We start from the raw sequence: 17,683 nt of genomic DNA, 5'->3' as shown, positions 1-17,683 counted from the left end.
TGATGATCTCAATCAATCTTCAGTAACCCTTCATTCATCAATGAAAACTTTGTAATTCTCAATATGTGTCTCCACATCTCTTCATGAGTGTGTCTTCAATAGGCTTCTCCAATAGTGTCTTTAATAGGTCTTCATACTACTCTTTACAATGTCCTCCAATAAGCTGCTTCAACAAGACTTCAATGATCCTTCAATACTAATTCAATGTCTCGTCTAAGAAATGACTTCAACAGTGCTCCAAGGTCTTCAATGAGTGCTCATATAATTCCTTCATTGGAGAGCTATGCCACAAGTCTGAGCGCTTAAGGATTTTCCCACCAAAGTGTATTTTTCAAATGTTTGTATTTTCAATTCGGTTACTAGGTTGTATCAAACCACGTGATCTCAAATGATCTTTAAAGGTATACTTTGACAAAGTTCTGCAAAAATTCAAGATTGTGAATTCAACAAATATTTTCCTTCAATCCTTTTCAATGCCTATTCAAACAATGCCCCAAGTCTACTATGTTCAAGCCATCAAACTCTTCATTGTTCAAGGCCACATGGTCTTCACTGTTTCAAGGCCACAAGGTTAATTTATCCCTTCCAGATTTCAAAATTTACAAGCCCCAATTCAAAAGTGTCACACATCTACAGTTCTGAGCTTTAATGAGTTAAGTGTTTTCTACAGGTCCAAGCCTCCATAGGCTAAGTCCAATCCCTCCAGAAGTTCATGTCTGAAGTATCATCAACAAGTCTGAGCCTCCTGCATTAAGCCAAAAACTTTAAGCCTTTAAGCTACAGGTCCGAGCCTCCAAGATTCCACAAATAATTGTTTGAGATTGTCAGTTGTGTGATCACGAGACTGAGATATAAACCTGAGCCTCCATAATTCATGCCTCTCATAGGTCCAAGGTACTGAGGCTCTACATGTTGTTGTAGCTCCAAGCTTCCCAAAGAAGAATGTCCACACACTTGTTAGGGCTTGGATAATGTTAGGGCTTCCATAAATTCTTTATCGATTGTCATGTTAAGGAAACTTCCATGCTAGGGCACCATATAAACTTCTAAGGTTTAGGGCTTGATTATTTAGGACTAAGGGAATTGTTTATGCACTTAGGGTATATGATCCTTTTAGGGATTAGGGTAGTAAGGTATAGGGTATTCATTTATAACATAGCGTATGCAAGGGTTAGGGTTACATTAACCATTAAGGTTTCAATGCAGTATATTGACATCAATGACAACTTTGACCAACACTTTTGTAGGCACCAACCTACAAGAGGCTCCAATCCCCTAAGCTAAATACCAACTTAGAAAATTTGTAGGCACTAACCTACATGAGAATCCAATCTCCTTAGCTAAGTACCAACTCAGTAAAATTTTTTGGTAGGCACCAACCTACATCTTTAAAATTAATCCTCTGTTCCTTGGTAATATTTCCTTCCTTGGTCCTTCTTCCTTATGCCTTTGTCTCGCACTTAGTTTGTTCCTTAAGAAATTTGACCAAACTCCTTTATTCTTCCCTATTCACTAGTGCTCTGTGCTTAAATTATGTGATCTACTACTCTTTCCTCAAATGGTTTATCCTCTTGGTTGATATTGAGGGCCACCTTGATATCTCTGATTCTTCTTTTTCAATCAAAATGCTTTCAAGTTTTCTTATGCTAGTGTCTTGTTGGTACTTTATGGGTGTCTTATTAGTACTTTATGGTATCTCATCAGCCACTAAAATATTTCATAAGAGACATGAACATCCTTCAACACCTGCAACCTATCACTTAAGGCCTTGTGGCCTTACCCTATCCCTCTTGGTTGCTCGTGCAACTTGTAAAAATAAGGGATAGATCTCGAATTTCCACGTGAAACCACCCACACAAACTCTTCCTTTTCCATGTGGATTCTATAATGTGGTATAATGTTGTGACTTTTCCTTGTTCCTATAGATATGTTCCACAACATTTAAAAAATACACTAATACACCCACATATTTTCGACCTTGTTGCCTCAAATAAGCAATCTTTTCACAAAGAAATTCCCCAAAAGATACCTTAGAGATCTTCCTTTCCTCCTCTATAGGTGTGTTCAAATTGTATCCACAATATACCTTTTTCCTTGCTTTCTTAACAATTCAACTATCTAACAACTTATCACTTCTTAGCTTAACCCTCCCACAACTTGGTTCTCCTTTTTCTCAGCTTATATTTGTGTCAATTTGACACTATTCCCTCAGCTCAGCACTGCGGTCAAACTCAACACTCTTCCCTTAGCTCAGATCACCCTTCCCTCAACTCAGATTGGCACTCTTTCTTCAACTTGGCCTCAACTCAGATCTGTTGTCTATCTCAGAACTTATTTGACTTCTTCATCACTAAGGTGCTTTCCTTAAAATGCGCCACATATGTGGTATTTATACCAAACAAGTGGGGTGTAAGAGGGGTTGACTTGTTGATTGGATGGGATGACTTGTGGGCAAAGGTAGGATATTAAATATATATAAATGAATATATTCAAAAATTTATTTATCCTCAACCATGAGGACTTATAAGGCATGCCACATATCATGAGAAAGGTCTCAAAATATGTTATTTGAATATGTAAATTTATCATTCATTTGAACATTCTTTGACATCAATAACAACCATTTTAAAAATATATTTCTACGACACCACTCCAATCAATCACTATATCAACCTTTAAAGTACCATCAAAACAAATAACTTCTATTCTAACATAATTATATTTGTCTTTCAAGAATAGGATCAATCACAATTTCATGTGATTCTCTTATTATTTTTCTCTTTTGTAATATTTGGTTCAACTTTTGACTCTTCATATTCTTCTCCAAAATTTCAAGTGTCTTTAACATTACTAGCAAGTTTGGCTTCCAATTCTTCAATTCTTCTTCTCTTACATTTCTATGCTTTTTATATTACTCTAATTTCTCCTCCTAGGTGGCATAGTTATTCCTACCTTCAAAGTAATTATTGCACCAATTATCACACATAAACTACTTTTTGTACTATGTTCAGTAAGGAATACTTCCCTAACGATTTTCATTTGCTATAACAACTAGTATGATTCACAACAAGGAATAACTATTTCTCCAAAAAAATAGAGATCTCACTTTTTTTTCCTTTCCTAGCAATCTGACACATTGGTATCTTCTCTTCCTTTCCCAAATATGCAAACTTGAGCTTTAATACCACTTGATGTAGGCCTTGGGGGCATGCAATCAAATTCATCTAGTGGAAATAAACACTTCATACAACAAAACTACATATGCACTAGTTAATAATATGCATTCAACACACAATGTGCTATGAAATTAATAATCACACAAAAATGTACAAGAAATTTTTTTAACAACAATCTTACAACTTTATTAAAGCAATGTCCAATGCTCTTGGGCCTCATTCATTCACCGATCCAATGCATGGGTCTTTGGAATCTATAACAATCAACACTTCACAAACCCAAACCAAAGGAGATTTGAAGTGATCCATACTGTCTTAGGAATGACATTAAATATCGACAATATAATACGTCACAAATGCATAGAAAATAATAATATGAAAAGAGCTTAATTGTTTTCATTAAATAGTAAAAATGTCATAAGACTACATAGAAAAGTTCATGGCTTTTAAAATGGCAGGGGCTTGTATTTATATTATTTACGAGTGCCTTTTCACCTAGATTCATGCACTTCTATTATATTTCAAATACCATGGGTTACAAAACACTTTGGGTGAATAACACAAATCACTATGGTAAATACTCACAAATGGTTGTATATGGTAAAAGCTAATTGTACAATTAGTTTTTTCTTTTGTTTTCTTCCACCTTTCAAATACTATGGGTGTATACCATGATTTACCAACACCATGGGATTGTAAACCACCAATAGTAGAAAATAATTATTGACCGTGGTGATTCACCGACATCCACTTGGATCAAGAAGGCCCATGTTACATTAATCTCATACATATTTAAGCTATGAGACCGAAATTGTTTAGTTCCCAAGTATTTTCATTACTTTGGGTAGACCAAACATGTAGAGAATAAACACATGGATAATAATGGACTATTTAACTTCCATGTAGAATCCAAACTTTGAAATTTGAGTATTCATAATCAAATTTGAAAAATACATACGTTGAATATTATTCTTTTCTATCACAATTCTTAATTGAATTAATTGTGCACTTGAAATTAAATATATATAGGAATATAGAGAACTATGTCCTCTAGATCCTTTAAAAATTTTAGACTCTAATTTCAAGTATTGGTTGAGTGCAAGTCATCTAGACAAATTTCAAACTTCTTAAAAATATAGATAATTTTGCACGCAGTCTTTGAATAGGGAATGATACTTCAATTCAGTAACATGTTATGAAATTTTGTGAGAAGAAACAAGTAGGTTTCCTCTATATTATCCAAATTTTAAGCCTTAAATTTAAAGTATGAGAGCACATTGATCACTAGGCCTCTTTAGTGTAGAATTTATTTTTGGAAATTTTGATGTACTAGTTTTGGACTTGGGCATAGGGTCTAAATTTAATATCTTCCTTGAAATTTGGTGTGATATTAAAATAATATCCCTTTGTAATATATCCAAAATTTAGTTCTCTATTCCAATTTATAAGAGAGCACTAATAAAAACACTAAATAATTATTTTCCCATTGAAATCCCAGGATTTGAAACAAAACCAAAAGAGAATTGGGATTATTTTTGAGGTGATGGGCAATTTCCAAATCCTTAAGGATGCTCTTGCATTAGGTTACAAATTCAAGACGAAAGTGCATTTATCCAATTATAAATACCCAACGACATAGAGGTTTCTTAGTCATGAAGAAGGGTACAACAATAACATTTAGCATGTTACTATATTATTTCCAAGTAGGTTAAGAAGGATTAATCCCAACCCCTAGTGGCTTAGTGGATACCTAATTGTTCATTAGTAGAATTTCAAAAAAACAATTTTTTTTTCTTTCTCCCTGTATAATGTATTGACCCTTCCTCCCATTATAATTTTTTTTTCACTCATCCCCTTTGATCTTCTTTCTTTTACCATTATTTTTCCCTTACATATTTTCTTATCATGCCAATATACATGTATATATATGAGGGTATTTTCTTATCATGCCAATCTACATGTATATGTATGAGTATGCTCGTGCAATAATACTTGTCACCTATATGTATTTAAGCAATTTTCTTCTAACCCTTGTTTCCATCCCTTGCTATCATTATTGTTTTCCCAAATTTCTATATTAAGAGTTACTTATATCTAACTCTTACAACTTACATAATCCATATCATTCACACTACATCATTTTTTGCCTTTATCTTGCATGGACTAGTTCAACCTCTAGCCTCCTTTAACAACCTATTTTTCCATTTCATGTTTGATAACAAGTTTATCAACATAAGAAATAGTAAGGAATTTCTTTTTTTGCAACTAGAGTGATCAAAAACTGGGTGCTGAATTTTTGTAGCTATGGTCGGTCTTCATAATTTACAATTTGTACTTGAAAAAGATAAAATATGATTATATTTGTGATGAAAGAAAAATTATATTTAGCATGTTCTTCATGCTAGTGATAAAAGACATTTATTTATTGATTTGTCAAAAGAATATTTTTATAAGGCATGTTCTTAATGGCCTTGCAAAAGCAAGAAATTGATTTTCAAAATTTGGAATTTTGGACACCACAAGATGTCAAATCAGCCTATCTTATGTTCAAGTCAGATTTGCCCCAAGAGGCACCTATTCAGGCCAGATGTATATAAATAAGGTCATTCAACCTCCAACAAAGGTGCAATTCAAATCTCACCCAAGACCAAGCGTATCTCTATTATCTACAAAGGAAGGTAAGAATAAAAGGATGAACATAAGAGGAGAATCTAGTCGAACAAGTGAAGAAGGAGTCCAATTTTTTTTGTAACTTAAAAGAGGAGAAGCCAACTAAATTGCAAGTCCAAGATTCTTTGACAGTCCGAAATCCCTATGGCATAATCTCTGTGAGAAGGGCCAAGTTCCCTATGGTAAATCTTTATGAAAGGGTCGAGTTCCCTATGGTGAATTCTTTGTGGAAAAGGGTGAGATATATGTGGTTATTCTCTATGAAAATAGGTCGAAACTTCAATGACTACTATCTGTGGAAAAATGGTTGAAACTCTATGATATATCTCTACTGTTGAGACTGAACTTCAGATCTATGTTTTAGACCCCTTGATTGAGTTGGTTGAGGAAGATTGTAATGGATTTGAAAATATTTCTGACCGTGACTGAGGTGCTCAAGAAGGATTTTTTTATATAAGTGAAGGAGGTTGGACTTGAGATCTTGTTGGTTTTCTTGTGGAATAATCTTGTTGGTTACTATGACCATAAGAATGGAATTTGATGTATCTCTAGTTGAACTAAATATTTCTCTAAGAAGAAAGTTGTTGGGTTTCCCTGTTGGGTGTGTGTTATATAATTTGCATGACTAGCCCCACACACGAAGCTTGGGGGATAGAGGGGGGCAACTATCCCCCCCTTTGTTGTACTGGGCGTAGTGGGGGGCGAAATCCCCCCCTATCGAGGGGTTTGCAGGGAGGTGGTAGCCCCTCTACATGGGGTCTGGGACAATGCCTCGGGAATTTTTTTTTTGGACCCTATATTAGGTGGGTAGACCTACCTATGGCTGTGGGCATGATGGTTTTCTGCCCATGGTATTTTGTAGATCCGGTCAAGGGAACAACAATTATGTTCTAATCCAGGGTAAATGGATTGGGGTTTATGGATGCTTCGACGTGTATATATATGTATTATAACATTGAAAGGAATATAATGAAAAATCAATCTAGTAGTCCCGGTTTTGGGATCCAAGGGAAAATCTCTGTGTATTTGTTTTGTGTTTCTCACCATTGTATATTTTCTATTTTTATGAATTCGTTTCAAGGTAATTTCTGTAGAGGGTTGAAACCTACATTTGGTTTTAGAGTTGTTTCAGCTTCAAGGGGACACATTTTCTACTGAGGGGTTTTGCTCGGGCCTATGGTAGACCTTGTTCAGTGGGAGATCTACGAGATTGATTCTTGCGGTGAAAGAATATTGCGAGCACAGGAAAGATAGAGATCAAGAAATTTAATGGTCAGAGTTTTGAGTTGTGGAAACTCAAGATGGAGGTTCTATTGGTGGATAAAGATCAGTGGATCGCAATAGATCTAGGTACTAAACCAACAATAATGTTCGATGAAGACTGGAAGAAGTTGGATTAGAAAAAAAAGAGCACAATACGGTTGTGTATCTCAGATTCAACATTGTTGAATGTATCAGGGGAAGCTTTGACAAAGGCTTTGTGGAACAAGTTAGGGACTTTGTACCAATCTAAGTCTCTGCTGAATAAATTGTTCCTACAAAAAAAGTTGTATAACCTGAGGATGAAGGATGGAGACTTGGTGACAAAGCATCTTAACACCTTTAATACTATGGTAATTCATTTGTTATCTGTTGATATTAAAATTTCAAATGAAGATAAGTGCATCAATTTGTTGTGTTCTCTATTAGATTCGTGGGATAGTCTGGTTGTTGCAATAGGTAACAATACAATTACCTTGGAGTTTGATGAAATAGTCTCATCCTTACTATCGGAGGAGATAAGACGGAAAAATATGGAGGGCCAAAATGGTGATGCCTTGTTTGTATGAGGATGGTCCCAGAACATAAACAAAAATAAGTCCTCGACTGGGAGATCTAAATCTAGAGGGTGATCTAAATCTGTAGGTGTGGTGAAGTAAAATTACAAGTGCGGACACAAACAAATTCCTCTAGCCTGATAATGAGTCTAGCCACAACAAATACATTCTATGGAAGCTTTCCTTAGGTTAGAATCAATCAAAAGGGCCTACCTCTTGGTCCACTTATCCTTCTTGATGATGTCCTTGCTTGCTCGCTTCAGCTATCTCTCGCTTCCTTCTTCAAGCGCCTGAAACAAGTAAACAACAACAAACAACAAACATGATAATAGACAAATTGCAATTCAAACTACTTAACAAGTCAAGAAACATTACGCCATGAATATGTAATATTACAAAACATGTAGGTAATCAATCAATAGTTGCATATATTAATATCGAAGAGAGATTACAACCGTTCGTCTTGACGTTGTAGTCTTCCTCTGACAAAACCAAGTTCCCACACACTTTTTCTAGCATTCCATGATGGCCTCAATCAACAATAGTTTTAAAGCTCTTCCCTTTAGGCCTCACTCCAAACCAAATCACACTTCTCCCTCACACAACTAGATAGCTACAACTAGTAATAGCTTGCTGTCTAGTCCAAACCAAAATAGCATAAGCACACCAATATCAACACTCTAACTAGCTTGTGCTTGGGAAGAAGGGAGGTTTATATAGGAAAAATGGATGGGAGATGGATCCTACTCTCATGGGAAAAGGACTTATCCCTTGAGGTAGTTCCATCATTATAGGGAAAAGAAGCCCAAACTGTCATCCTCGACCCCATCCGGCCAGACCATTTACCAGACTTATGTTATGAAGCTTCTAGAGCTGGAAGCTTCGACTCCTAATTTAAAAAAATTTCCATAACGGGACTGGCATGATTGGAACACAGCTCAGTCACTCCGGTCAGCGCGGGGGATAGTGCTAATCTCTGTACATCGGTGTAGGGGAGACAAAGGCCATTAGGGCCGGTCTTGTAAACTGGGCAAAACAGAAGTTTCAGGGGAAATGGTGCAAAAGGGAATTTATCTGCTCATGAAGAGGGACATAATGGGAGTTTCCTCATGAACGAAAAGCATGCGGGGTTCACTGTAGAGGTCCTCCAACATCAAGTAACGGAGAGTAGAGGGAAAATGACAAAATACTGTGTAACAGATGCCCCCTAAAGCGTGAAGGCCGAGGTGGAGTGAGGGATGAAATGCTTTGTAAATCAGTGCGGGGAACCGATTTGCCTTTAGAAAAGCTACAAGAAAGTACAAATACATATACATAGACTGAGATCTCTGTCAAATGATACATGAATCGTGGCATGGATGCAACCATATAGAGAATGATCATGTAAATGGATCCAGGTATGGGCGCAACCATTCGTCAAAGGGGATCATAACGAAACCATGGTATGGTCACAGCCAGCCATATGAAAGGGACATGCATATCATCATAACCATGTCACATCACTTCGCAACCTGGACTTTTTGTGATCTGAGTCCAGGGTCTTGTGCTCCAACACAACTAGATCAAAGTACAGATCCTAGCATGTGAATAGATGTGTTGACATCGAACATGCTAGAAAGTCGCTTGATTACCAGTTAATGATGTAAACTATTAACATGTGCAAGAGAAACCACCAATAATGACAATGGTCCTCAAGGTACTATCAGCAAAATCCACAGAATGTGAATAGAGGAATTGAGGTCGAACACCCGTGAAATCACTTGATCGAAAGCCAATGATGTGAAATTGTTGTCGAGTGTGAAGAACTTGCCATTAGGGCATGCAAGCTCTAAGGTACCAGAAAGTAGTCTCTCGGTCTACTTCCCGGATAATGAGTTGAAGTTGATGAAAAGTGACCATGTCGAAGGAGGGCCATAATGAATCCCACATCATCGACGCGAGACGAGAGGATGCAAAATGATTTTGGATGATACAGAGAATCAAAGGTAAGTGTAACTGTAGAAAGACAACTCTTGAACATATCAGTGACACAAATGGAAGTTTGGCAGCTTTTGGATCCATGGGATTGGTGGTCATGATGATGTGGTAGAGATCAAAGGCAAGGCAAAAAATGAACGGCCCAACCCAGGAAAGTCAACGATACAAAGGAGGATATCCCAACCCGACACGAAGTAGAAAGTGTCATGTTCAAGAGTGAGCTGCCGACACGACTGATAGATTTCCAAATTCCCCCCCCCACCACCATTTCTGGTAGGTACCCCAATTATTTTTTGATTGCAAGCTTGAAGGGGATAGATATGCTTACACTGTAAGTTCATCCTTTGGACGAATCCGACCTAGTAAGTTTAACGAGCCCTAGGAAGGAGAAGCTCACATTCGTCATGGTGACGAATCCGATGTCATTTAATAGTTTCACGAGTCCACCAAAGGTGTAACTTGGTATCTTTTTCATGTTTAGAGAGTTTGAAAAAGACACATAAAATAAAACTCCACATGGTCCCTTTTCGTACGTTTGTGTCTCTCGATCTCGAAAAGGTAGAAAACAATACTTGAGAGAATCGTTTGACCATTTCTGTCAAGGAGTATCTTTTTCATAAATAGTGCCTCCTAGCCCGAAAAAGGGGTAAACTTATACTAGGCGCACGATGTTTCGCATCCGTTAACGAGTTCGAAACGACAAGGGCTCGACCATATTTTCGCTTTTAAAGGGTCGGAAAAGAGCTGAAAGTGGACCTCCCTGTTTTTATTCTCTTTAATGAGTCAAAAATGGAAAAAATACTCGACAATCTTTTCATATGATTTTAACGAGTTGAGAAAAGAGCTGAAACGCGACTCATCATCATCGTCGAATATCCATCACCTATTGCCGCACAAGTAAGGAAAAGTGTATTATCGAGTCCTTGAGGCAAAAAAGGTCAAAATATTTACAAAAACCTGATATGTCATGAAAAAATGAATAAAAAGGGGAAAAGTAAATATATTTTTACCATTTACCATTTTACCTTTGCCGTGAAGACTTTTTACTCACTTTTGCCCTAATTGTTCCGGAGCAGATTGCAGGAGATCTGGGAAGTCAATCGACGAGCTGCCAGTTCCAGGCAATAGCTGAAGCCATGAGCTCCATTTTTATGTTCTTTATTTATGATTTTAGCCACTTTTTTAGATTTTTGAGGAGGTTTTTGAAAATATTTTTCGCCCTCGGTCAGCGCGATTTTCGAGCATGGAATTGCACCGGCCGAGGGTGATTAACAAAGCCATCTGCGCCGATCAGCATAACTATTTTTGAAACAGGAGCGTCGATGCCGTGGATAGGGAAAATCCCTTTTTTCTCAAAATCTGACCGTTTAAACTTGAATTTTATGTGCCAAGGATGATTATTGACTCAAATTAATGGTTTTTGTAAGAGAGAATCACTGAAAATGGTGGATTGGAAAGAACGGGAACATGAAGATGTTAACACCCAAGCAATGAATGACCCAAATTGCCTGGAGGCTTTGAGGGCTTGCAGTCTCCTCAAATTCTTTCTTACGCCAGGGATGCGGACCCAGCCCAAGTTGCTTCGATACCTGATTAGTCTTTGGGACATTAATCAGGAGATTTTTGTCATTGGCGACCAGGAGTTGGAGTTGGAAACTTCAGATATATAATTCATCACTGGTCTGTCCCACAGAAGGGAGCTGGTGAACTTGTATGGGTCACATCCGATTGGGGCAAGCATATCTTCCTTGCTTGCCGAACACTGCCCTAAGGCCCTGGGATCCAAGAGTAGGAAGATAGAAATTTCTAGTGTGTGGGATCAGACACTGAGGGTGCTTCTGTTGACTATCAACAGAGTGGCGGGGTCCCAGGCAGAACATGAGACTAACAAGTCGAAGTTCCTTTATGTTATTAAATACATAGCTCCTACGATCTTCAACTGGGCAGAGGCCATGAAGATGAACATCAAGTGTCAGTTGTCCAAAGCCAAGGCAGGGAATCTGAAGCAATTTTGCTTTGGATCTGTATATTTGAACTTCTTCCTGGAACGAGTACCGTTGTTCTAGTATCAGCTGACTAAGGTAGATCTTCCTATGCCACGTGATCCGCTAGAGCCGTTTGATGCCCAGGATCACTGGGGGTCAGCATATGTCATACCAACCTGCATTCTTTTCATGGCTACGATGACAAAAGATCGTCGTGGAGGACTGGCCATACAGCGGCACTAATTTCCGTGGAGATCCAGACATGCCCTTACCAGATGGAGAGGACTTCGATGACGAAGGTAAAAAATCAAATTTTTGATTTTGAGATTTTTTTAATTGTTTTTGGTATATATGTGCTTATAACATTTCTCTTTTTAATGTAGATGTTGGACCAGAGCGGCTTGCTGGGATGTCCCCAATAGCCAGGCACGTCCCCTGCCCTATCGATGTTGTCGCTTCTTATCAGGAGGGGAGTGAAAACGAGGAGGAGATCGTGAGGAACCTTGAGGGCTTGACTTGTGGTATCCCGAAGTATGCTCGGATAGGAGACATTCTCGTCAGTACCAGAGACACATGGTGGGAGTCTCAGATCGGATCCGTTGATTTCTAATTCGTGTTGCACGAGCCGTATCGTGCTATCATGATCACCATGTTGATTAGTTTCTAGGTCTAGCACTTACATATTTTTTGAGGCCTGCGTGCCACGGATGTATGAGGCCTACGAGCCACTGATGTTATTTTAGACACACATATTATTTTTTGGGGTTATGATGTATCAAACATTCTCACCATATATATATATATATATATGTGTGTGTGTGTGTGTTGTATTTTCCTGTCTATTATGGTACAAATGGTTTGTTTTATCTTTTACATGTTTCGTAAATGTCTATCCAACATGTAATTAGCTAATGCATATGTCAATGTATTCATGCGTCTAGGAATATGATGATATGTAATATAATCAAAATGCCTTTCCAATAGACGGATACGGAGATAAATTCTCAATATTTGAGGGTTCCTGACGGAATATTTCCCATTGAGTTGAAGGACAAAAAACTGTGAATCTAGGTTGAAAACCAATTCTCTGATGCCTAGAGCGATGGCTTCTGACAACAGTTCGACGATCGCACTGTATTCAACAATGTTGTTGGTTGTGCGACCTAGACAGATACCTTGAATGTCAATAAACTCACCATTAGGGTCATAAATAGCCCATGCTGTAGATGATAGGTTCCGGGTACTATGGCAAGCACCATTATCGAAACCAACGTGGCGAGTCGCGGACATCTGCAAAGCAAGAAAAGCATAGTAAACAAGAAAGTTGTTTGAAAACTATCACACAAAACCATGTTGTACAAAAATGAATCACATACTAATGTACATACGTAACCATGCAATATGACCTAGGCATAATACTTTTTGAGGTAAAGCCCGTTTCGGGGCTTATCGAGAGGATTTCCTTCATAATCAATAAGCTCATAGGCTCCTTTCTGCAAAAACGTGTTTCACGATGTAGGGCCCATGCCACATAGGTTCGAAGTTTCCTTCCCCCAGCTTATTGTTAGATTGGTCGTATAATAAGATCAAATCACCCTCAGAGAATGTGCGAGGGGAGACCGACTGATTGAAAAGGGTTTTGACCCGTTTCTTTTGTGCTTCGATGACCAAGGTAGCGAGATAGCGAGTCTCATCCATTCGTTCTAAGTATACGAGTCATTCCTCTTGAGGTGATGTTTCAGAGAGGATTTCAACAAATAACTTGAGTGAAGGAATCTCGCATTCGATCGGAAATGTTGCTTCCAAACCGTAGACCAGCTCGAATGGTGTGAAACCAGTTGGGTCTTTGGTTGAGGTTTGGTAGGCCCACAGAGCTAAAAAAAGCATGAGATGCCAATTTGACTTGTGCATCCCAATAGTACGCTGAAGCGTGGTGACCAAGACCTTGTTTACGGCTTCAACTTGGTTGTTGGCCTGAGGGTAATATGGGGTCGAGCCATCATGGAACAAGCCCAATGCAGTTGTTAGCTCAACCATCATATAATCTCTGAAATGGGAGCCATGGTCTGTGACAATGGCTTGGGTTACGCCGAACCTGGAAATAACATGGTTGAAAAGGAATTGAGTCACCGTCTTACCATCTGCAGAATATGTAGGCATCACTTCGACCCATTTGGTGAAATAATCCACAACAATGATAATATAGCCATGCCCCCCAACCGAATGAGGGTTACATGTCATATAATCGATGCCCCATTTGGCAAAGGGACCAATGGTAATGACGGGGTGTAGGTGAGCAGGTGGGGTGCGCATCTTGCATTGGTAAATTTGGCATTCGTGGCACTTACGAACAACAAGAATGCAATCCTTGAAGATAGATGGCCAAAAATAACCAGTGTGAAGGATTTTTTGAGCTGTAGCGTAACCAGACATATGACCACCACATGCCCTAGAGTGGAAATCATTGAGAACTCTTTCAGCTTCCTCGATCGTAAGGCATCGATGAAGAACTAAATTGACATCGACACGGTATAAAGTATCGCCAATAATACGATAGGGTTGGGAGTGATGCCAAATCCTTCGATGATCATCCTTGGTCAACGCGGACCAAAACGTGGACGTTTGGAGATACACGATGATATCACCGTACCATGGATCAAGGGTGCTAATCAGGAAAATGGTCTCATCTAGAAGCTGTTCATCTGCACTAGTAGGGAGAGCCTTGGAGGGAAGGGAACAAATCAATTCGGCAAAAACAAGTGACTTCTTAGATTTGGCTGTAGTGAAGACCAAATCGAATTCTTACAGGATGACGATCCATTTAGAATAATTTCCCTCCAACAACTGACGAGTCAGGATATAGGTCATAGGATTGCATTCATAAATCACTGTAGTCATAGACAAAATAATACAGTGCCAAAAGCATTGAACATCTTGAACGACAGCCAAAGCCAACTTCTCGACATGTGCATAACACGTTTCACTTTCGAGAAGATTCTGACTAAGGTAGTAGATTACATGTTCGCTGCCTTCGTCGTCGTCTTGGACCAAGACCATAGCGATGGTGCTAGGGGCTGTGGCTAGGTAAAGGAAGTAATCTCGATAATATTCCGGTGGATGCAACAAAGGAGCATTTACGAGGACAGTCTTGAGATCATCAAAATATTTTTGGGCCACCTCGTCCCATACAAAGGGCGTTCCTTGTTTGAGCAACCGGGTAAATCCTGTGGCTAGTCTAGCATAGTTGGGTATAAAATGACAGAGAAAGTTGGCCTTTCCTTGCAGGCTCTGAAGTTGGTGCAGTGAGGATGGAGGGGGTAAATTTACAATGGCATCGACTTTTAGCGAATCCAGGCGAATACCATCCTTGGAAACGATGAAGCTGAGGAGTCATCCTGATTCCACACAGAAAACACATTTGTGCAGATTTAATAGAATGTTATAGTGTTTGCAGTGTAGAAAAATATGTCGAAGATGGTCTGGGTGATCTTGGCGCTTACGAGAATGAGCAGGAAGGTCATCCAAGTAAGGCTGGACAATGTTGCGAATATCATGAAACGCATAGGACATTGCCCGTTGAAACGTGGCTCCAACATTTTTAAGGCCAAAAGGGAGCTTCTTGTACGCAAACATACCCCATGAACAGATAAAGGCTGTCTTTTCTTGATTGGTCGGTGCAATATTGATCTGGTTATAACCAGAAAAACTGTCCATAAAGGAAAATATCTCGCTCCCGGCACATTCATCAATGATTTGATCAATGAAGGGAGTAGGATAGTTATCTTTAGGATAGGCATGATTGAGATCTCGATAATCCAAACAAACGTAAATCGTGCCCTGTTTTTTAGTCATCCAGACAATATTGGACACCCAGTTTGTAAGGGGGATGGGATAGATGAACCCAACTTTGAGAAGCTTTTCAACTTCACCCTTAATAACAATGGCCTTCCTAGGGTGCACTGGGCGAAGCCGTTGGCGAATGGGCTTTACGTGCGGATACGTTGGTATTTCGTGCACCACAATGCTAGGATCAATGCCGGGCATTTCTTCATAGGACCACGCAAACACATCACAGAATTCCTGAAATAGACGAGTATATGTCTTGATCTCATTCGAAGAACAAGATACCCCAATATGAACGTGTTCAACGATACCGGGTTTGATATAAATGTCAATCAACATCGTTTGGGTAATATTACCCAGATTTCCTTTTGACCATATTTCATGAGTAACTATCGGTGTGGGAAATGGAGAAGAGGTCTCTTTGAAAGTGATAGACATGACCGCTGGGCGAGGCAGGAACGAGGAGTGATGATGAGTATCGATCTATGGTGGTTCCTCGAGAGACATGATTTCCATGATACCCTCTTCAGCAAGGAAGGTCATAGCTAAGGGATTAGGCGATTCCAAAGTGCCAAGCCACGGGGATTAAGAGTACGTATCGAAATAGGTCTTCGACATAGGATAATTAGAGGATGCAGAGTTCGAAGCTGAAACAATTTCCACGTAATTGACTTCGGTGGGACTGAGTGGCATAACCTCGCCCCAAGTATCAACAAGATCTGGTGTAGGTATGAACCAAGGATCAGATCTAACCGAGATCATGTTGACAACGACGACATGAGGAGGTGGGAGTGGAAAAATTCCCATTAAGGTAGATTCTTTGAAGAGACCTGCCCCCACACTCTCATAGGGAGAACCAGAGTGCTTGACGTATAGAACATTGGAGTCGCCAATTTGTGGTGAAGTAAAATTATAATTGCAGACACAAACAAATTCCTGTAGCTCGATAATGGGTCTAGCCACTGTTACACAAAATATTGTCACCATGACTTTTTGCAGTCAGTGTGAGTCTATCACCACTCATACTGTCCTCCTTTGCAAGTCTCAAACCTCAGCTCTCCATGTCAAGCCTTAAAAATGAGAGAAAGTCCTTGAAAATCTCTAAAACTCTGGTTCCGCACTTTCTCTTAGCATTACTTGTGGTCCCACACCCCTTGGTCAGGTTACCTACGGACCTGCCCGCTCTGTCTATAAAGGAATGGGTGCAGACCCCTGTAAAATTAAAAAAGGTGCAAGTTTATTATTAAAAACTCACTTTGGATTAATTATGGACGCTTCTAGAAGGAATCTTGAGGTGGCAAGTTCGCTCCTAGGTGGTTCATGCATCCCATAACTAAAGGAGCTAACCCCTTGATGAGAGGAGCTTATCCCTTTGAAGGAGGACTCTATCCCTTTGAAGGTGGACTTGGTAACTTTCTTCCTCTGCACTATAAAATGAGGCATTGGGCTGGTTGCCAGGGAGGTTAAAAAGCTGAATATTTTTTAGGGTAAATGCTGTTGGAATTTAGACTTCCTAATTGAGCTTGAGAGGAGAGATTACATACCTTTTGATCTCTTTGGGAAGAGTGTGAAGCTTATCAAAGTAGAGGAGATTCTTGCTTGGACCCTGGGAGGAGCTTGTACAACATCCAGGCACCAAGGTTGTAAAGTTCTTCTTTGTTTAAAGTTAATACAATCAAGTTTATTTTTCTCAATAAGCTGTCTCTTATGGTTTATTTCATGGATTCCTTGATCACCATGATGAATATGATTTATTATATTGGCTATGCAGGTGTTATTTGATGCGTGCTTGTTTGTGTTTGTAGGTTCTCAAAAGGAAACTCATTTGGACGGTCAAAGCGTGGCTGCCACAAACTAGCGTTGGACTTAAGGTAGGGTCTAAAACACCTCTTGGTTTTTATTTATAAATCGCAATATTTAGAGAAAGGTAGATTTGCTTGTTCTGCTTGTCGCTAGATATCAGTTGATACTAGGGAGATCGGTCTTGTCTGCAAGAACGATTTATCCGGCTGACAAAATGGCGACTCCGTTGGGGACTTGAATTTTGGTTTTTTGCCTTTACTTTTACTTTGACTTGAGAAACTTTTTCTTGTTTCTGGTTTTTGCTTGATGTGTGTGGGATTGGGTAGTTTTTAGGATTTGGAGTATATTTTGTTTTTTTTCCGAAATTTTAAAGAGGACCACACATTCTGTTTGTAACACAGTGCGGACATCC

The sequence above is a fragment of the Pinus tabuliformis genome, chromosome J (genome assembly GCF_031772625.1).
Source record: "Pinus tabuliformis cultivar Carrire ecotype Pingquan chromosome J, CPIR1, whole genome shotgun sequence".
NCBI lineage: Eukaryota > Viridiplantae > Streptophyta > Pinopsida > Pinales > Pinaceae > Pinus > Pinus tabuliformis.
Note: the sequence above shows the minus strand (reverse complement) of the source record.